Consider the following 22,770-nt stretch of genomic DNA (forward strand, 5'->3'; position numbering starts at 1 on the left):
TAATTGAGATTCGTGCATCTAATTGTTGCATTTATTTTGTCAAGTTGTGGATGGAATTTTATTAATTTGATTTTCTTTTCCCATTTCCTTGTGTGGTTCCATGATGTCACACGTTTTGGTAAAAAGAACATAATTACATAATAACTATTAAACACTGTAGTTTCTCAAGCATGTGCACAAACCCAAAAGGCATTTGAAGCATTTCGCTTTCCCTAATAATGCTGTAAGTGTCTGGGATAATGGCTTATCTGATATAAATACCAGCCCACTGGATCACTGCCTCCAAGGAACACAGTTGAGAAACACTTAAGTTTTCTATGAAAGACTATGAAGTTCTGAACAAATAAACTGTACAATGCACAAAGAGTATAAATTAATTTTTGGATTAGCTTATTTAAGTCCCAGAATTTAGATGTAATACACTTTGTCTAGTGTGTTTAAAAGTGGAAAGAAAAGTTAACCTAAATAACATAGATTTAATACATTGTAGCACAAAGAGGGAAGATAATTTTCACTAATGAGAAAACCACAAATAAAAATGTAATTTTTTCATGATGAGAGCTTTTGAGTTTTTGTCAACACTTTGACATTAAGAATGAAAAAGGGGCGAATGGGTACAGCTCAGTGGTAGAGTGCATGCTTAGCACACACGAGGTCCTAGGTTCAATCCCCAGTACCTCCATTAAATTAAAAAAAAACCTAATTCTGTAATAAAAGATATATATATATATATATGTAAGAATGAGAGAGATATTCCAAAGAAGACAGCTAAATGACCAGTAGGTACATAAAAAGATGATCAATGTCATTAATCATCAGGGAAACACAAATCAAAACCACAATGAGATCCCCTCCCACCTGTTAGGATGGCTATTACAAAAAAGAAAAAAGTCAGGTAATGTGTTGGTGAGGATTTGAAGAAATTAGAACCCTTGTGCACTGTTGAGGGAAATGTAAATTCGTGCAGCCATTTGGAAAATAGTATGGAGGCTCCTTAAAAAATTAAAGCTAGAATTCCCATATGATCCAGCAATCCCACTTCTGGGTATTTAGCCGAAAGAACTGAAGCAGAATCTCAAAGAGATATTTGCACACCTGTGTACACTGCAGCATTATTCACAACTGCCCTAAGTAACGGTAGCTTATTGGAAACTAATTAATGAGTACCTTAGAATGGAAGAATTGGCACCTGTGAAGACCCCGAGGTCAGGTACACTCTCATCCCTCGGTAGTCCTTTCCCTGTTCTACTTTTTATCATAAAACTTATCAGTGCTAGACATTATCCTTTGTCTCTATTGGTTTGTTATTGTCTGTCTTTCCACAGAAAGAGCAGAGTGGGAACTTGGTCTCTCACTCCTGCTCAACCCCCATCAACCAAAAGGGCACCTGAAACATAATAGGAACTTAATCACTATTAGTGAATTAATCATTTGTTTTATAATAAATTAAGACCTTATTATTTTAAGAAAATTACTGTTCATTAAAATTAACATTTTGAACTTATACACTAGGTAATTTTCTTTAGCTTTTGTCAAAGATAAAATGATCTTAGTTGTATGTAAACTATGAAAGATATGAGTCCAATGAAATTTTTCTGCATAATTAATGTTAGTAAAAGAAATTGTGGAATTATTTACCAATCTTTAGACCAAATCAGCAAGAACAAAATTATTAGTATCATTGTGCAATATTCCATCAGAGGTAACAATCATCATTCTGTAAATTCATCATGCCTCATCTGTAAAGCATAATGCTGAACATAAATTCCTAATTTGCATGGAAAGACTCCATGTTACATGAAGTAAGATAATAATAAAAAAAAATCCTTTGTGTGGTTTGTAAATTAGTCAGGGATCAGATAAAGAAACATGAAAACAGAGATTACCAAAGTCGAAAATCTAAAAATATCAACTAATCTGTAAGAATAAGACTGTTACATACAGTCTTACATGAGCAAATCACAGTACAAATTTATTATAATCTTACATGTATAAAACATTGCATAATAGAAACATACATAAAAAGAATACATTTCAATGAGGATTAAATAATAATATGTGTATGAAGTAATTTTAAACCACAAAGGCTTGTGCACATAGAAGGAATTCCTAGACTTCTACCTTTAAGAGCTTAAGATTAATTGGATAGAATAGCCTAAAAGAGATTTAAAAATCCTAAACAATGTCAAACTGTCCACTGCCTCTAGTCCAGGTCAGAAATGCTGGGGAGGAGAGACAAGGGCTCAGAGGCACTACCTCAATGAAGAAAGACTAAAGTTCAAATAGAAGTTGAACCAGGTACAGTAGACAGGGATTCAACATGACTCCCAAAGGCCTGCATTCTTGTAATTCTTGTAACCACTTCACCTTTAACTTGCTTTTGACCGACGGAATGTGGCCAAGGTGCTGTGATAACACTCTTGTGATTATACTACGTTCTATGGCGAAGAGGTGAGACTTTAAGATACAATTAAGATTTCAAATCAGATGACTGTATACATATGTCAAAAAGGAGATTCTAGCCGGAGCTGACCTAATGGTGTGAACCCTTTAAAAAGCAGTTCTAGAAGTCAGAAACTGAAGAAGTCAGCAAGATTCTTCCTAGGCTGGAAGAAACCATCTTACATGAGTTATGAGCTGCAAAGATATAAATCCAACCGACAGCCTGGAGGAAGAAACAGAGCTTCGAATAAGAGCTCAGCCCTGGATGAAACCTTGAAGTGAGATCCTGAGGAGGGGTTCCAGCTAGCCTCTTCCTAGGTTTGAAACCCATGGAAACTGTGAGGTCATAACCATTTAAGCCACTGAGATCATGGTAATTTTTATGCAACAACCTAAAACAAATATATGTAAAAATGGACATTTTGGTGGTATTTAGGGTGACAGTGACCTGATATTTGTTGCAACAAAAACTACAGAGACTCTAAAAAGTACACATGAGCACAATTTGCTCTTATCCTGTGAGAAAACTTGGCTGCAAAGAGGAGTGGGGTGGAGGTTGGGATCCTGGAAAACACAACAGTTCAGACAAGACTTTGTTTTTCTATACAGGGAAAGAATCATGCTTTCTGTTTTGACCGATCTCTGTTTTGCAAATGTGCGTTGTACATATGAGGAAAACTGAAAATCAGACTGATTACTTGCAGGGTGTAGAACCAATTAGAAGGATCTTATAACCAAGCAGAGAATTGCACCTTATTACAGGAAAAATTAGATATTCACTGATGATTTCAGAACACAGTGACATTTGAAAGCTTCCTTTAATCAAGAGGAATCCAGAAGAGGTAAGAGGTCTGTATCAGCAGAGTAGAATGTTATGATCAGGCAGCTGCCTCAGACTGAGCCTGGTCTGAGTCCAGCTCTGTAGGTAACATAACTCTTTAAGCTTCGGTCCCTCAATATCTACCCCAAAGGGTGTTACGCATAGAAAATGAAATAATGTTTATAAATACTTAACGTCTTTCCTGGCATGTTATGAATCATCAACATTTTGACTTGTCATTAGAATCATTAATTATTATTACCACAGGAAGAAACAAGAATTAGAAAGATCCATGTTGAAGATGTCAAAATAATTCTGGGTGAGATGGGACAGTCTGGGTCAAGGTAAAAATGATAAGAAGAAAGGATAGAAAATAGAGAATTAGATAAAGCCGCCTTACAAAGGGAGGAACGTCAAAACTTGGAGACTCCCTGCATATAGAAGAGTAAGAATGATGTGAGTGGAAAATGTGTACGCATTTGCAGACCTAGGTGAATGGGGAAAAAGTGTGTCATCAACTGATAGGCAGAAAAATCAGGACGGGGGGACCATATAGGGATAAGATGGAGTTCATGGAATTTTCCTTGTTACCATGAAATCAGAGTCAAAATGTCTAGCAAACCTGTATAAATACATTAATGGAGTTCAAATGTGGGCCAGAGCCCTCGGTTTGGAAGGTATCTGTGAAGAGAGAATAATTGTAGCTGTTGGAGTGAATGGCCTTCCCGCAGGGTGTTAGAGAAAATAGGGAACCACACATAGTACACAAAATGGTAGAGAAATTTCAAGATTAAAAACTTTTACATCAGGCTTCATTCCAAAAGTCAAACACTGGGGATTGCTAACCAATACATAAAATGTTTAATAAAAGCTCTATACATCTTTCCACTTTTACGTTAAACTTTCCACAAATCAAACTTTTCTCTCTCCTTCGGGATCCATTTAATAAAGGACAGCCCGAACTTGGATAACGAGGATTCGCTAGGGAATCTGATGCAATCGTGTGGCTCCTCCAGGAGTGCTGTTATTGTTACTGATACCAGCACTCACCTCTTCTATCCAGCCTCAAGGCTGCATGAAAGCAAAGAGCATCAATCCTGGCCAACATTTGTACCTCAAATAGAGGAACAATAGACCAAAGCAGTCAATGCTTCCTAAGTGTTCAAGAGCTCACTTCACATCACCTCTTTCTGTGTGGTCCTTCCGAACTACTCATTGTATTCTGATGATTTTACTTCAGTTTATAGACTGAACTATTAGCAGCTGACTAGTCTGAAGATTCAACGTGAGTTGCAGTTGGTAACACAAGTGGTGATCTGCTTCAATGGGTGATTGCTTGAACTTCAGTTTAAGATGTATGTGTATTCACATGTAGCATCCGGGAGGACTTTATGAGAATAAAACAAAAACAAGGGAGCTCTTGGGTGAGCACTTTATCATATTGCTTCTTATTCTACTTGAGATTGAAAGGGGGAATACCTTCTGCTGCTAATATTATACATAGTCTATAAAATTGAATAATGTAGCACCTTTTTAACATTAAATATAGAGGAAATGGTCCTTAAGACCTCTGGTATTGTACATCCAAAAGTGTGTATAGTAAAGAATAAATGACATGAAATCATTTCCACGTAACTTAATAATTAAGGGAAAAAACGTGGGGCAAGAGGGGAAAAGTAGCATTCACATTTTGCAAAGAAAGGATCATAGATAAAGACTTGACTTTAAATAAGACACATCCACTTCAATATTTGATCTAAACAGAGAGACCAGAAGTTCACAGTGTGGATACAAGACGAGTGAACCAACTTCATCGCCTAGTCCACCTAACCCTAGCTGTGTGACCACGGGCTGGAGAGGTGGAAAGCTTTGATCCAAGTTTTTGCTTTCTTATATCTAAAATGATTGGTAATAGAAATTTTACATGGCTATGTAAAAGTAAAAATGAGTTAATATGGAAAAAATGACCTCCTATGAATAAAATATATATGTACACATATTAGTACTTTGAAGATCATCTTTCTGTATTTTTCGTCTTCCTGTGTAGGCAAATCCACGCCCACAGACCATATGCTCGGATATCAACAGGTAATCCATTATGAGACAGCAAAAGCCTGTACTAGGAGCAGCTCGCTGGCCCTGTTTCTTTGGGAAGATAAATGAAACCACTTCCTTAACCCTAGATGAGGTAGTCCAGAGTCAGGTTGACACCAGGGCCTTAACAACTCCTGTGTCTTTGAAAAGGTGGGCACATAATCACAAAGGGTGTGGGGGTATTGGTCACTTCATGTGTGTGAGAACCTTAACTTTGAAGGTTTTAGAAACTAGAAAAGCTAAGGTCTTAGTGGTCCTTAAAACACTATCTAATGTGTTTGGTGGAATTGGTCCAACCAGGGACGGCAAATTATTTCCATTTCATCATCGTCTTTGGGGAACACAGTTCAGGCTTGCGTGTCTTAATTGCTGCTGTATTTATATTTTAATTGGTACCTTGGTGCTACTTACACAGGGAAAATATATCGCTAAAGTAACTTTCTCTTAACTGTCAATTAAAAAGAATATATTTAAATAAAACTCAATGCAAGAAGGATTTTTCAAGTCTTTTGCACTGTGCTTTGGAATTGTTAGCAGTGCCATGAACCAGTTATGAGCTGGAATAATATTCTCTGTATTGACATGGAAATGAACTCACTAAGCAACTACTTGGCTTTAGAGATTTGCATAATTCGATACCCAAAACCACATTAAATTAGTATCAATTACTGGGCTTTAAAGCAAGAAAGTTTGGAGTTAAGCTGCTCTTCTTCCCACATTTTACCACATCAATGTGTGAAAACACTGATACACAAATAACAAAAATATTTTAGGTGCAGGAATATCTGGGCTCTGTTCCTCAGAAGTACCTGGCTTATTACCAGAAGATATATAAGAAGTAAACCTTACGTGTCTCTTTTAGGATAATAACTTCCAAATTATCCATCATTACTCATACGTTTGTACAATCAGTGTAGTACTATAATCTCTTCATAGGTACACATTTGTTCCATTTCTTATTCCTGGCAAATTTTCGTTTCCAATTGTCCCTTCCCTTGCTGATCAGCATGAGAGCTTCTGAATGACATTTTCATGGCAAGAAAACAAAAACTGGTGTGTGCTTAGGCATACCAGCCTAAATGCAACATGACAATAATTGGAAAACACCTTTGCCACTGAAAATTACATTTTGTATTATAGCTTAGCATGTAAGTTACTTTTATAGTAAGTAGAATTTCTTGAGCTTCCATGTTCCAGATCATTCCCATCGCATGTTTATGGCAGAGTAGAATTTACCAAAAATTATATATATGATTATATATGAAGATAGATAGCTAATATATGCATATATACATATTTGTATGTGTACATACATACATATACATGCACACACCCACAGACACATGCCTTATAGTAACATTATACTACTGTTTAACTCTTGCTCTTTCAAAAAATCCATATTAAGACTCATTAGAATTCTGAATTGATCAAAAACACTGTCTCATCTGTGATAGCAATATTAGCTTCTTTGATACCAGGGTGCTTAAAGCACAAAGGGACCAATTGTTTTGTTGTCTGGTGACCAATTTAATGAGAAAATTGTGATTTTCCACAAGGCACCCTACAGCTCACCTTAAGTAGACTATGCCCAGAGGACACTGGAGATGCTGAAGCAGAAGGTGGTTAAGTCTGTTTTGTGGAGAATAATTGGTCACATGCCTTTTATGATGATGTTAACAATAGGGAGTATTTTTCTAGCCTATTAGTTCACAAGAGTCTTTTGAACTTTATAACATAGTAAATAATTTTTAAAAATACTAGCAATAGTATGTTGACTTGGAGCAAATATGAAGGGTTGGTAGGAACATATCATTCAACGTCTTTTGTTTTCATGGATAAATGAGCATCAAACATAAAAAGATGGCCATCATTCAAAGAAAATTCTCAATAAACTATTAAATATGATTTTAAAAGTTAGTTACTTTAAAAAAGTCAAGTTGCTAAAACTTTTTAGCATATTTCAGGTTTATTATTACTTTCTTGATTTTTCTGCTGTACATGTTAATAAACAGAAAAAAAAGCAATATGTAGCCTTGATAACATCAAATTTAAATTGTTTCAACTTTATCTTAAATTCCAATCAAACATATATAGTTATTAATCTTATTTGTAAGAAAAAGATGACATCTATCCAGCAATATCATTTTGAAATTTTTAACTAGATCAATGTGCTTTAAGAAACTGAGAAACAAGAAAGACAATTTGAACATGTCGTGCCATTAAATTATTTCAATAATTTGTCTATATGCTTTATGAAAGTTTATCATCTTGAAGTAAGAAGTGCTTTATATATTTGCAGTGCTGATGAAGTGAAATGAACGAATGATATAGCAAGCTGTCTGTTGCAGTGGTATTGAATACCCACTTGAATTTCACATGGACAAGTAATAACTCCAAAACACAGTCATTTCTTTGTGGAACAAAGAATTAATGAAGGATCACTACATGTGAATATCTTCAATAGATGTCTTCAAAGTTGGCAATTTTAGTTGTTTACAGTTAGAATTACATTCTGTATCCAAATACTATCTTCAATGTTCTAATTTTGGACTTACTATGGTCACCTAATTTTACCTTACTTCAGAACTAATACATAAAAGTTCATGGGTAAAAAAAAATCAGGGTAAAATGCTACTAGTATTTTAAGTTTGCAATCTCATGGAGCCCACCTTACTGGTTTCACTATTGCCAATAACATATTTTGATTTTGGTTTTCAGTGTTTCACCATTTCATTGTGACAACTCTAAACTTCATCTAAAAGAATTCTGAAAATTGGTAGTTCAAGCTTTACTGTTTCTACCCAAACAAATACATACATTTTAGAAAACTTCATGGAAAAGGAAGTCAATGAGATACTCATTTGGGTGAATATAGTGGTTATATATGTTACTATTTTTAAAGTAAGTTACAAAGTTAAAATATATGTTTATGTTTCAATATAACAAATAACAAAATAAAGCTGAAAAATTTAAAAGCCATAATTCTGTTTGAAATTCAACAGTCTGAGTATTTAGACCAATATAATTAGTTTTAAAGAGAAAATTTCAAAATGTACAGAAGAAAAGAATAATTCTATAAACAATTAAGAGACACTGGCATAAGCTTTCATATATCCTACTTTGCTTTTCTACCTGCTTAGTCCTTAAAAATGTGCATCACTAATTTATGTACAATAACACGACTGACAGGAATCCTACAAAGCACATCTGCTCAGGGTAAAACATGAGGACAGCTAAAGAGGATTTACATTTGACCTCCAGTGTTTGCAGTAATATCCATTTCTCGTAACAATCACTCCTATGTAGGGCTGGGCTATAAATAAAATAAAAAGACCTCTACCCAAAGGAATTATTTTAAATACGAAACTCTAAATCTAAAGTTCATCCTTGTGTGATACAACTGGAGTAAGCATTTTCATGATAATTAAAAATATACAAATATTTAAACTTAACTTAGTGTACTTTTTTAGTTGCTGAAAAATATAGCCCTAGTCAGCTGAATGGTATTTATTGTCTGAAATAGCTTATATTTTACCCAGTCCTGTTAGTAAAGGACATCTAGTTGAAACCTGAACTCTTCTGAGTGTAAAGGAACCTCCCCCCATGTCTTCCTAGCCATCAATTACACTTAATCTAATGTCACTAAATGACATAAATGAAAGGACGCAACATTTACCAGGCAAACCATCGTGCCTATCAATAAAGTCATGGGTAGTCATAGAAATGCACAGAGCACCAGCTAACTTCTATCATTTAATAATTGTTCACTATGGGAAGTACTGTTCAGGGGTTTTCTGCACTGAATTCTGTCTCCAGACACATTCAAAACGCACTGCCAATTGACAAAAGGAACATAGCTTCAAAAGAAAATCGCCTAAGTAGAGAAAAGCTCTGTTAAGCATGCAAGAGGTTAAACATTGCTGAAATAGCGAGACATTTTCTCAGCCCACGCTTCCCAGTTCCATTCAATTACCAACAGCAGTAGCGACTATAATACAAGGTAATATTGTGTTATTAAATCAGAGTTTCCCATTTACATCCACCTCTAACCTGAGGGGGTGAGGAGGGGATGACAGTCACAAGTCAGTAGCAGAACAAACAGCCCCCAACTTGGAAATACACATGACCTTGGGGTATAGAATTCTCAGAGACTGAGTTTCACAAGTTCTATTTGGATCTACTGCATAACAACACATCTAAATGAACCCAGCATGGTATAAATGCTCCTAGCCCTACCACCTCCCCTCCAAAATAATGTTAAGGAAGATTTGCACTTTGCAGCCTATGATTTAGATACCAGAACTAATACCGATTATCAGAGATTAGTCCACTCACATATTTTTTTAATGTTGCATTTGTTTTAAACAACTTGTTGGTTGATTTATTTAATATAATTTACCAACATATTTGAGGACTTGCCTGGAATGGTTCCTGTTCTTTGAGCCGTGCTAGAAGTGTTGCTCTACAAAATTTATATTTATAAGCAAGATGTAACATGATGACATAAACTTCACATACACACACATACACACACACACACACACACAAAACAAAGCCCTCAACTTCCCCTCTAGAATTCAGTGAATAATCACCAACAGACATTCTCATAATAGTAATGAGAACAGTCATTATTAAAATAATTGTTGCAATCATTGCCAACTGTCCCATTTCAAATTATAAAAATAATCATAACTTGCTCTTAAATTTTTGTATGGCAGTCTGTATTGCTCCCCCATCTGTGAAAAATGTATATATATAATAACATTCTTTTTCTTACCTTATTTCAACAGTCAAAAAAGTCTCCCGGAAAGAATCTTAAACGGTGTGGGTATGTAAATCACAGTAATAATAATAATAATTTTTAAAAATTAAAAAAACCAAAAGATGGTCTTTGCTGGGAAAAGGTGGAAATAGTTTGGTCTAAAACTATAGAAATCCCCGAAGTCACGCCTGAATGGGCGCCCAGGTGGCAAACAGAGGACTCTCTCCCACGTCCGATACCACACTCCTTTATCAAGTTGATAGGGTCCAGCTGGTGACGAGGGTCCCGCAGGGCGCAGAAGGTGGAAGAGGGCGTTGCCTCGAGGTGCGGGAGGAGCCGGTCCCGGGTTCAGCACCGAGAGCGCAGTGGACAGCACCCGCTGCTCGCACCTCCGGTTAGTCTCAGTCACTGAACCAGGCTGATTCTCGCGCCTCCTCCCCGAGCAGGGGCGGCTGCCACTCAACCCGGGCTCGCCCCGCCCCGCTGCCTGACGTAACGATTTTGCATACGGCTCCCCCCGGGAGGCGCGGGCCGCCCCCTGGACGGGGCTCCTGCCGGGGTCGGCTGGGGCCGCGCAGGCGGCCGAGTCCGGGCTTAGGGTCGGCGTGGGCGTCGCTGGACGTCACGATCCATCACCGCCCGCCCTGAGGAAGCTGAACGGAGCTTCGCTTTCGCTGGGACGCCGCTCTGTGCGTTCCGGAGACCTCAGCTGGCCGCTCCCGCAGGGAGACGCGCGGAGGGGCCCGCGGGGCACAGAGGGCAGGCTGGGGGCCGGTGGAGCGGGACAGGGATGGGGGACAGGAGGAGTCCTTGCAACCACTCCAAGAAAAACAAACCAAAAGATCTGTCTGATCTTCCTGGCCAAACTTCCCTCCTTCTCCCGGCCATTTGTTTACTGGAAAGGATGTGTTTTGATGTTCCGTTCCCTTTCCGCGGTTCACGGAGCTGCTAGAGGGAGTCGCTGCAGCAGAAACTTGTTCTGGAGGGGGAAAAAAAAAAAAAAAAAAAAGCTTTGAGCACTGGGAGAAAATGTGAAAGCTTGCAATACTTATCTTTCGTAAACACAATGAATGTTTTTTCTTTCTTTCTTTTTTATGAGTGCTGCATAGCACGTATCAGACTTCGTGTGTTCCCATAAAATCTGCAGAATCCTCCCTCTCATTCTCAGGATTAAATACGTTATTAAGTTAAATGGGTTTGGAGATTCCAGGGTTAAATACATAATTAAATTAAAGAAAAAAAAAGAGTGAGAGTTTTCAAATCCAACTTCCACTGCCAACATTCTGAAGGTTATGCCGTATTCATTATGTCCAATATATCAATTTTTTTATGAAAGATGGGGTATGCTGGAAGCATTTCAGAACCTTTAGCAATTCTCTTGTGTATGTGATGTTTCTTGTCCCCATGAGGCTCTATCTAAGGTTCTTGATGGCAAGAGAAAGGGGGCTGCGATGCCAGATTCCTGACTGCTTAAACTTGTAAACACTTCCAGTGAACTGAAATGATCAATCATCCTACAGGGTCATTATTCACAGTCTATCCACATTTCCCCCCAACAGCTATTAGCCATCAGGATATAGTTGTACAAAGACATGGCAAGTCCAGCCTAAACCATCTTAAGTTTGATACATTATTTTTCATGAAAACGTTGTTTATTCAAGAAATCTCATAGCATTCAACACGTTGTTTACAATCAAAATGCACACATCCTGATACATGTCGTCATAGTCCTGAAGTTTAAAATAATTTTGGGTTGAGTTTACTCATGAGTGTTTTCAGGGACTCTGGTGAAATGAATTCACTTGTTTATAATCCTATCTGGAAAAATAATTCATAAATTTGATTTTTCTGCCATGTTTCAGAAATTATTTGAAGAAGCATACTTATTTTGTGCACATATATATCCAATGCCTTCTTAGTAGTTACTTACACAAGAGCAAAATTGAAGGCAAAAATACAGTATTTTTGCTTCTGAGGGCTTTCTTTTTACTAATTTGCATCCACATGAACCTTTCTTTTCAGTTTTATTCCCAAATATGTCAGTTTCTTTCCCAGTTTCCTAGGAATATCCCTCTGACACATCTAGACCACAATGCTTGCATTCCAGGTAATCTGCAATGTTCAATCTCCCTCTGACAACTCTTGATTTTATGTAAATATATAAATGACATGTCATGCCTTTCTGCACTGCTTACTAAATCTTCACATACACACACACACACATATTCTAAAAGTCCCTCAATACCAAAGTGCTTTTAATAATGGTTTCTGACATCAGAGGAGGGCGTGAACAACAACATGTGGGAGCAGATGGTCATTCCACAATTGCAATTACAACAGAGCCAGCAGAATAGTCTTGTTTTTAGGCTGATCAAAGCACATGTGTTTTGTTTCTTTGGAAATGTCACATGACATATTTTGGTCTGCTTCATACCAACCTGCCAAAATGTCAGAGAAGACCGAAAAGTTCACTATAGAAATATAGAGAGTGCATTATAAAAATTCTTACATGATTCCACCAAAGCCTGTGGTCATGTTGTTTAATAGACACTATCTCTCACTTCACTCCAGTGATCATACTGTCGGGGGTTATGAATTCAATTAAGGCAGGCATAATATTATTCAAAAGCCTAAGGGAATGAAACTGGAAAACAAAACCGTGTCTCAAGTATGGAAAGAAAAAGCAGAATAATTTCTCATTGTCTCTAAAAGAGGGAGGACAAAAGAAAGGAGAAAAGAAAAAAGAAAAAAAGAAAACAAAATAGAACTATTTGGGCATACATGCATGCAGATGCATGCATACAGAAAAGTAATGGGAAGACAGCACCTTCCTAGGGGAGTCTAGGTTTTGTTCTCTGCTAATTGGCTATGTAACCAAAAGCAAATTATTCTCTCATCACTCTCATCATTCGTAAAATGTGGATCTTGTACTAAGTTGTCACTAAAGTCCGTTACGTACCTGCCATCTTGTGAGTCTACATTAGAATTCAAACTTATGGTGAAAAAGAGTATGGAAACGAATATACGTATGTTTATGTAGGATTGAAGTGTTGTGCTGTACACCAGAAACTGACACAGCATTGTCAACTGACTACACTTCAATACAATTACATTAAAACAAGAATTCAAAAACTTTAGAAATTTTTATATTGGAATTTGATATCTTAAGAGCTTTCCCCTTAGGTGGGAAAAATTGGCATCTGTTGTTAAGACTGTGAAAATGGTACCTTAGAGTAGTTAGTTTGGGAGACGTGGAAAGGGCAGAGTGACTAGAACCAGGGATGAGTTAAGTTAAGAGGTCAGAGAGTACATTTTACCTACTCAGAATGAAACTCAAAGAGGACAGAGTGGGTCTATTAAAGTAGTCACGTATTTTTCATAAGCAATATTACAATATTCCCACATAGTCACACATGTAATTACTGTGTAGGATATTGAAAGTAACTGCAGAACAACAGTAAGATGCCAGGCATGCAGGGAGGGACTGGATGGCTTTTTAGTCGTAAATGTCACTGGAAAGATGACTGAAATATTAAGTAAGGATACTCAAGGAAAATATTTTTAAGGCTGAATAACCAACATGTACTGACGGGTTTTAATTCAGGTAATTTACACAAACACATTAAAATGTAATAGACAGACATTATAAAGTGCGCTGTGTTTTTGTCTTGTGAGTACACATCTATACTTGTATGAAGGCTTTACCTTTTAATCATACTGCTTTTCAGTTCTCCATTTTTGGGCTCCTGTTGCGTCATCAAATTTTACAAGCGCCTTTGCAAATGATAATTATACTAATGTATTTGTAGTCCATTAGAATTATGAACACTCTAAAGAAAATAACACTGTATGAGTTATTCATTTTTTCTTTTTGAATCAATTCTAAGAAGGTTGGCTGAAAGTTAGGAACATGCTTATTTTGAAAAGCAAAGGTTCACGACTTTGGGCTAGGTAATTTGTACTTTTAATTTGGAGGGGAGTGAAATAAGGCAAGGCCAGGAAAAATCACCACCATAATGGCCAAACCTTCCTTCATTAAAGAGAGTGGTGAGATTACAACTAAGCACAAAACGTGTCTCTGTTAGAGACCTCGAATCTCCTGCACTGCGGGCTTCTATACTACGGTGTTTTCTCCTGATAGGTACAGACACATGGTTTAAAAAGTGGGATGACACATTAAACAATTAGTTCTCATGAAAAACGAATTTCTGAAATTTAATTTAAACCTTTCTTCTCCGCCTTTGGATGCAATTCCAAGTGTTAAATATGCAGTGTTTTACAATATTGTTTGAATTTGTGACACTTGAAAGTATATTTTCCTTTTCCAACTTCCTCTTTTGTTTTCCTTCCTTACTTCTTTTATTTTCTTTCTTTCCCCCTGTCTAACTCTTTTTCCTTCAGGATCTTTCTCTCTCTCTACTGTTTATCAATTAAAAAAAAATTGTTTTTTAGTTCAATAAAACATTCTTTACTGATATGTCTTGTGTTATAGGATATTTAAATACAAAACTGTGTTATGGATGGAATATTGATACAATGCATTTGTATCTAAATTTCTTAACTAACTCAGATTGGTGATTTTAAATGCACTTTGTGAGGAAGGTGTGAGAGGGAAAGTCTACACTGAAGAGGATTTTCAGGTGTTTTCTTTAAGATATAAACATAAGATTTAGGATACATGTAAGAATCAAAACTTCAGTACTAATACATAAAGGTCTAGACTAAAGAACACTGTTCAGTTACACACACATTTTTTTTGACTTAAGTGGTATTTCCAATCAACCACATAATTTCATGAGATTATATTAGCTTATTTTTTAATATGTGAACATTGAGATTATGTTTATATATATATATATATATATGTATATATATATATATATATATATATATATATATTTTTTTTTTTGTCTCCACTATCATAGTGCAGGCATTGTGTTGGTTTTGGAGAAGAGATTTTTACCTGTATCATGAATAATATAAAAGTCACTTTTTTTTTTTTACTAGTATTCACTTTAACACACAGGGAGATACATCAAGAAAGATTATTTTTATAAATTTTAATCATACACTTACCATCACAATGGCACATTTCATAAATGATTAGAGTTTTTTTCAGAAGTAATATGCTAAAACTTTTATATGACTCTTTATCACTCAAACTTTTAGATCAATACACTTATGAACTCTAATTCCCACTGTGCAAGTGGACTTTTCAAATTCTTCAGGAACCTGGAATGTTTAATATGAATAAAAGTTACAGGTTTAAGACATTTGTTGATGTCAATCTGTATTGAGGTAATATTACATAGAAAAAGGACAGGACCTATTTCAAGAAACACTGCTAAACTAAAAAGGCAAAACCTACAGCAGCAAACGGAACAATACAGTTGGGTTTAGGGAATAGATTTGTTCATTATGGTCAATAATCTAAGGTTCGTTATTGTGAATAATTATCATCAATAATTTGGGATCAAAATAAAATTCTGAGTTTGAATTTAGAATTAAATACTGACGGCCATTCAAAAGACCGCTGAAGACCACAGGAAAAGTGTGGGTCAGGGGTGCTGAGTGTGAAAAAGCCTATAAACCTAATATTTCTCTTGTGATAAACACAGATCCTTGGCCTTTTGAATTTTACCTTCTAAATTGAAGGGAAAAAATGAAACTGGTTTTTTATATAAATCATATCAAGGGAAATGAATATTCACTGTCTCAGGTTTGTTACCTACTCCAGGGTTCAAGTTTCCAGGCACTTTCATCTTCCTCAGTTAATAGCTCCTTTACAGACATGCTCCCCCTGACATCAAGGTGATAACACTGTGAATTTTCCCCAGAGCTGCTTTTCCTCTCTGTTTTGGCTTGGTCAACAGGATTCTGTATGACCTAGAATGAAAGTGGTGGGAATAATATTTCAGTAAGTATTGTCATCTATCAATATGTCCATGCACAGAATTCTCAGGCTGTTAAGGTTGGTGCCAAAATGGGTTGCTTTCCAAAAGGGAGTCTCAGATGAAATGATGGATTTCAAAAATATTTTTATAAGTGTAGCTCAATAAATTAAAATTTGTTTTTATATGGCCATGTGTCTATACATTTTCAATTAGCTTCTTAGGAGGCTGACATAAGCCTAGGAGAAAATCATTTAGTTTTTGGCTTAGTTCAAAAAAAAAAAAATCTAGGAATAATTGTGTAATTTTTTATAAACTAGAGAGAAAACAACCTAATTCTATTTTCCTAGTTTTATAGAACAAATGCATCTAAGTCATCTTGTTTTGTATGAATGAACTTTCTTGTTAAGAGATCTAGAAGTAGGGAACTAAAATTAAAGTAACTTCCATTAATAGAGACTGATTGATGAAGACGCTGATAATAACTATGTTAAGAAAATGATAGAAATTTTAGTAAAATCAGAAAAATTCAAACGTGAGGTAATACAAATGCTTCAGGACTCAACCTGATCTTCTCTGGTTAAATTAACCTTAGAGCTGTTATTTACACACTCTATATTGGTCACATTTATTGAAATTAGAAATGATCAATTTAAGTGTATCAACTGTATCACTATTTCCATTGTAGTTTTTAAAATCTATTCTGGGAAAGTTTATTTTTTTCTTTCTTCTATTATTTTCATAATTAGTGTAGGGGAGGTAATTTGAAATCTGGTAATATTTAGAGTCTTTGGGATCTAAAAATATTTGTGCCTTTTCACAAGTGTCATTGAACTATGAAAATAAAGTACAAGAACTTACTGATGCTCAAATAGATGATTTTAATTTTTGGAGTTCCTGTGTTTAGGAGACCTCTTAGGGCATCTATTGGCCAATGTTAGTATTGCAGATGAGAATCTGAGTGCAGCAGTGTGAACTCCAGTTCTGCGTATCAAAACAATTATTTAAGTGCATGGTAATGAAGAGATTTATGACAGAAGTGTGTAATGTTGATTGCTGGATGTAAAGTATTAAGCAAATAGATGAAAACACAATATGGCATGGCAGTTGATCTTATAAAACTTCTGTAACACTACACTTACATTTCAACATTTTCAAAATGTGTCTTAATTGTCTCAGAATCTATAAGTCACTGTTGGGTTATCAGCCATCAATCAATATTTTAATTAAATTGTGTTTTTTTTTCTTTCAGGAGTCTCAAAATATTGTATTTTCAAATTTCAGAGAGGCACACAGAGTAACATATTTTACATCACAGGCGTTGAGAGCAGAACGTTGAGAATACGATGTCAAGTCTATGACTGGAAGCCTCCTGTACAGAGACTGCAATGAAATGTGTAAGGAAATACACTACTAGACGTGGAACTAATCCGTGTACTGGCCCAGATAGAGAGGTCATCCTGTCCAAACACCACAGCCACTTGCTGGACGTGAGGCTCCTCCAAGGAAACAGATGGGAAAGGACTTGGGTCTGTCTAGCGCCTGTGTGTATATAACACATAACATTAATATGTTATCTAGTAAGTACTATGTAGATTAATAACTATAACTAAATTATAATATGATACATTTGAGATGGATGTAAAAATATTACCAGTATATATAAAATATTACAAATAAAAATTAGGAAAATGTCACAACTACGAAGAGATGAATTGACAGAGAAGTAAAGAAGAGGTTGGTGAAGTGAGCAATTGCTACTGATTTCTCTTGTTCTTTTTGGCCTTCCCCGTGTAGAAGGTCCTTCCAGAGCACACAGGCTAAAGCAGCTGTCCCAGTCTGTTCCCAAGAGTGGTGCTAGCGTTGTCTGGGAGGAAACAGGCTACAGGTCAAGCAATGGTGTAGATGTTACCTTTCTTACAGACTTACTCATTAATGTGGATTTCTGTTGATTAATATACAGAAATGATTGAACTTAAAAAAAACAAACACTGCCAGGAAAGAAACTTGGAAACAATTCTACAGCACCGGTTAAGATCTCACAGCCTAACTTTTTTTGTATTTACCAACACCACTCCCCAGCCAGCACCACCTGGCCTCCTATAACTGAGTTTGAATCTCACCCCATGGCCCCAGTGGTTGAGGGAGCCCCGCGCCCACTTTCGTCCAAAGAGCTACGGGTCCAAGTGACACGTGTCACTTCTGAGCTGAGAACTTAGTGAGATCCTGGTGAGCTCTTTAATGTCTGAGAGACTGGCCGCTCAGTTCCCCGGACCCCTGGGGGACATGCCTGAGCCAAGAAGCTTCTGCTGACTGTGATGGTTAATTTTGTGTCAACCTGACTGGGCTAAGGGATGCCAGGAGAGCTGGTAAAACATGACATCTGAGTGTATGTCCATGAGGGTGTTTCCAGGGGAGATGAGCATCTGAATTGGTAGACTGAGCAAAGATCGCGCTCACCAGTGGGAAGAGGCACCGTCCAATTCACTGCGGATATGAACAGATCAATAAGGCAGGGGAAGGGCAAATTCACTCTCTGTTTGAACTGGACATCTATTTTCTCCTGGCCTCAGTCATCGGCACCGTGGTACTTGGGCCTCTGAACTCAAACCAGGACTTACACCATAGCCTCTGCCCCACCCAAACCCCCATTTCTCTGGACTCCATTGAATTGCACCAGCAACCTTCCTGCTCATCCAGCTGGCAGGCATCAGGGGTTTCTTGGTCTCCGTCATTGTGTCAGCCAACTCTCATAATAAATGTCTACCTATCTATCTATCTGTCCGTCTCTCCATCTACTGTCTATCTACCTAAATCCTATAGGTGCATTTTCTCAGGAGAGCCACGCACGTCTAATGCGCTGACCACGGTGGACATGGAACATGAGCGAGAGATGAACCTTGGTTGTTTTAGGCCACTGAGATTTGAAGTTCCCTAGTCTGTTACCACAGCATAGATGGCTTCAACTAACAGATAAATATCAGCACGGGAGTTGATTTTGCAACAATTGCGGATGCATAAACCTCTCACAGCACATGTCAACACTGAGGAGATGTCTCCAGCTTCCTACATGAAGGACATCACTGATGGCCTCAGATAGAGCCTTACCGCATGTATCCGAAATTAAACAAAACGAATCTCATCCTCGTAGACTGGCGCCATACGGTTCCCCTGTGCGGACCTGGGCCATGCTAAATTTTCCATCCTTCTGACCTACAGACACGACTCTCGAGCTATTTGCTTGGCTTCTATTCTAGACTTTTTTGGTAATGACTATCTTTCGGTTAAGGATTCCATTTCCTCCTACCCACATGTGCCCAGAATAAGAGCCAAGCCACTTCCTTGGTGATTCTTTCCAAGTGTTCCTTTAAATATCCCTTCAACACATAAAAATCAGGTTCCTACTCTGAAACAGATATGCTGGGAGTGAGAGAGACAAAGATAGATAATGTAATCCCATAAATACAGCCCATCTAAGGCATCACGATACAATGGAATAAGTCCTGAAATAGGGTAATGTGCCTAGAATCATCCCAGTTCATTACGAGCCTTATGGCTGTTTCTACTAGGAAGTAAATTGCTGCCTTGAAGATTCATTCCGAAGCATTGGCTGGTACTTTCCATGGCCTTTGCCCCCAGGTGTAAAATTCCTGATCTCCGAATTTCAAAGTACTGTCTGGTTGTATTCTCTATCTGCATACTCCACCCACTTAGCTGAGCAGCAGATATTTAAATGCATAGTATCCTATACTATCTACCTAAAGTTGATAATGAATTACTTGTTTCTTTGAGTCTTGTGATTCACCTGAACGGCTGAATTTCAGCAATTAGCCTTCTTGCTTTGTTAAACCAATCAGCTGCTCTAGTTTTATCAAACCCTCCTGCTTCCTTCCCAGACTCGTGCCAGTCTTGTTATGATGAAACTAACTACTTAAAAAGTTTCCAAGGAATTTCGCCTTGAGTGCTAAGGAAACTTACAGGGGAGGGGAATTGGCATTACATGAGAAAATACGTGGTATCAAACACTGCTAGCCTCTTCAAATGTGTTCTCTCTTTTATAACCCACAATGATACCTGAAGTCTACCACTGCTACTGACGTACAGCTGAGGGAGATGAGAAAAGTAAACTAATCTGCTGGTTGTTACTGATCAAGTAAGTGCAATACACCAGAATTAGTTCAAGCCTAACTCAGAAAATCTTTCCACTTGACCACCAATAGTGTGTCTTCATGGCCCCTAGTATTTTCAAATTGTTTTGCTGAGGTATCACAGAAGGAGTCAGGGACAATCACTTCTATTTGGAGGAACAACAGATTGGTTTACAGAAGAGAAAATGGGATTCCAGGCAGAGGGAAAATGTGAAAAAAGTTGGGGGTGGATGAGAGAGCTGTTTGTTTTATGGTTTCTAAAGTAATCTGGTCCAGGAAAGCACTGGGTACATAAGGTTCATGGAAGGAAGTCCAAAGGCACAAGAAGAGTTTCTTTGAAAAGTTGTATACGATTGTTACACCACCCCCTCCCCCCCCCCGCTTTCTCCTGTTCCTTTTCATCCTCCAAATACTGTGACCTTTAGAGCATCTGCTTCAAATATTCTTTGGAAATGACTCTGGTCAGGATCAAAGTGATCCCTTTTTCAATAAATCTTGAGGACACTTCTCCTGTCCTTAGCTCTCAGAATTGCCCACTCCTGCAGGAAGACACACTCTTCATTTGATTTCCAAGATGGAAGCTGCACCCTCTCATTTGAAAGAAACTGCTGGATCATTTTCAGTCTACTGTCCTTGCTTTTTCTTTGCTTTTCTTCTCTTGTCCTTTTTTTCTCTCTTTTGTCTTCCTTCCTTCCTGTCTTCCTTTCTTCCTTCCTCATTCCTTCATCCTTTTGACTCCCCCTCATCTGTTGGGCTGAGGTCTTTCTCTGGGTTGAATTCTCCACCTTTCTCTCTTTTTTATTCTACATATTTTCTTGAGACTCTCCCCAACACCTTCCACAACCCTCTATATTTTGTGTCCCCTATTCAAGGCTCAGAGTCATATGCTTCACTGAACAATGGCAATTAAGTAATTCACAGACATCTAAAACACAGCACATCCCAAATTGAATACATCTATCACACTGAAATCTTCTCCATTAATGTCCCTTTTTTTAATTGGGCGACTCCTCCATCCATCAGCGTTGAAGCTCAAAACGTGGTTGTAAGGTTTTAGTTCTCACATGTCACTGTCTTCAGAAAGAATTCCTGATTCCACTCTCTGCATTCTTAGTTAGACATCCCCAAATTATGGTTAATTGCATCTTCAATTTCCTCAAAATTGCTGCCTTTATTATATTACATGCAATTCTATATGTAAGCATGTATCCTGTTTCCTATGCTATAAGCTTCATGAAAAACTTCATTACAAGATCTCTAATTTTAGCCCATAGTATAGAATCAGTACCTAATGAAAGTTGTGCTGAATTTCATGAGTTCAGGAATCTCAGACTTTTCTACATCCTAAATGGTGACCTTTCATATAGGGGAGCCACAGTGTGCAAGTTGAGAGTGGGTTACGCGGTGGGGGGAGCGAGAGGGGGAATGGGGAGTCAAGAGTTATCGTATTGAAGAAGAAAGAGAAGAAGAAAGAAAAATCCACCACCATCACCAATAAAAAAAAAAAACCCCTAAGGAGTTATTATTGTCTACTAACTCAAATGAAAACTCCTGGATTTGCCTGAATTACTCCCTAAGCTCCTACACAATTAAAATTGGACAACACATGTTTTCCTGAGCTTTGTAGGTTTATTTGTCACTGCTACGCACCTTATTCAGACCTGTCATCATCCATGAGACCTATATTAGATATCATCAATAATCCACCAGGACCTGGTTGCCTAACTGATCTCTTTGCTTCCTTTCTTACCTCCATTAAAGTGCATTTCCCAACATAAGCTATAATTATTGTTTAAAAAAAAACTATGTCATATTATTTCTCTTCCTTGCTTAAAAATTATCTAGCTTACTTACTGTTGGTCACAGGTCCTCCCACCCACCCCCAGGCACACACATCTTCAAGGTCGGATGCTAGTTCTGTCCTTTTCTTCACCGAGTTTCAATCACTGAAGCATTCTTGCTGTTCTCTGAACAGAGGACGCTCATACTCATTTTAATGACTTCATATTTGATGTCTCTTTTACCCAAGTTTTGTTCCCCAGATTTCCTTATGGGTGAGACTTTAACAGCTAGCCCTAAGGAGTGGACTTTTTTCTGCCTACCAACCCTGTATACTATCAGCTCTTACCCTTTATATTGTTAGGTGGTTAGATAAGTGGGGGCACAGGGTAGATAAGGTGGAGGAGCGGGAGGAGGGTCCAGAAGATGGCGCTGTGCCCGTCTCCAGCACAAAGGGGCTTTACTTCCTCTAAATGAGTGCCAGCAAGAAACCGGTTAAAACCCGACAGCCACAACTGCTCCATAGTGAAAAGGACTTAACCGGGCATGATCCAAAGCTCACTGTACTATAATTAACATTGTGGTTTATCCCTCCCAACCCCCATGGGTTCTTCTGTGTGCATCACGGGTAAGGACGTGGGCAAAGAGGACAAACATGACTGAGCACTCCAGGGGCAAGAGCTGTCAATCAATCAAGAGACTGTTTATATCTCTAAGCGAGGGTCTAAGAGAAACGGAGACAAAACTACTGCTTTCCCTACCTTGGATCAGCCCGCCTCCTGTTCTTGGAGGTGCACTTTTCCTTTCCTAAATAAATTCTTTAAAATCTTTTGC

General features: G+C 37.6%; 1 protein-coding gene across 3 annotated transcripts in view; it reads right to left on the reverse strand.

Moving 5' to 3' along the window:
• Window positions 1-10,550, reverse strand: part of FSTL5 (follistatin like 5) — a 663,480-nt gene extending 652,930 nt beyond the window's left edge. For all 3 annotated transcript variants that reach the window (XM_064487260.1, XM_064487220.1, XM_010986860.3), the window contains exon 1: window positions 10,134-10,550. The gene's annotated coding sequence lies outside the window, so the exon portion shown is untranslated. The remainder of the gene's footprint in view (window positions 1-10,133) is intronic.
• Window positions 10,551-22,770: the final 12,220 nt, after the last annotated feature.

The sequence above is a fragment of the Camelus dromedarius genome, chromosome 1 (assembly GCF_036321535.1).
Source record: "Camelus dromedarius isolate mCamDro1 chromosome 1, mCamDro1.pat, whole genome shotgun sequence".
Lineage (NCBI taxonomy): Eukaryota > Metazoa > Chordata > Mammalia > Artiodactyla > Camelidae > Camelus > Camelus dromedarius.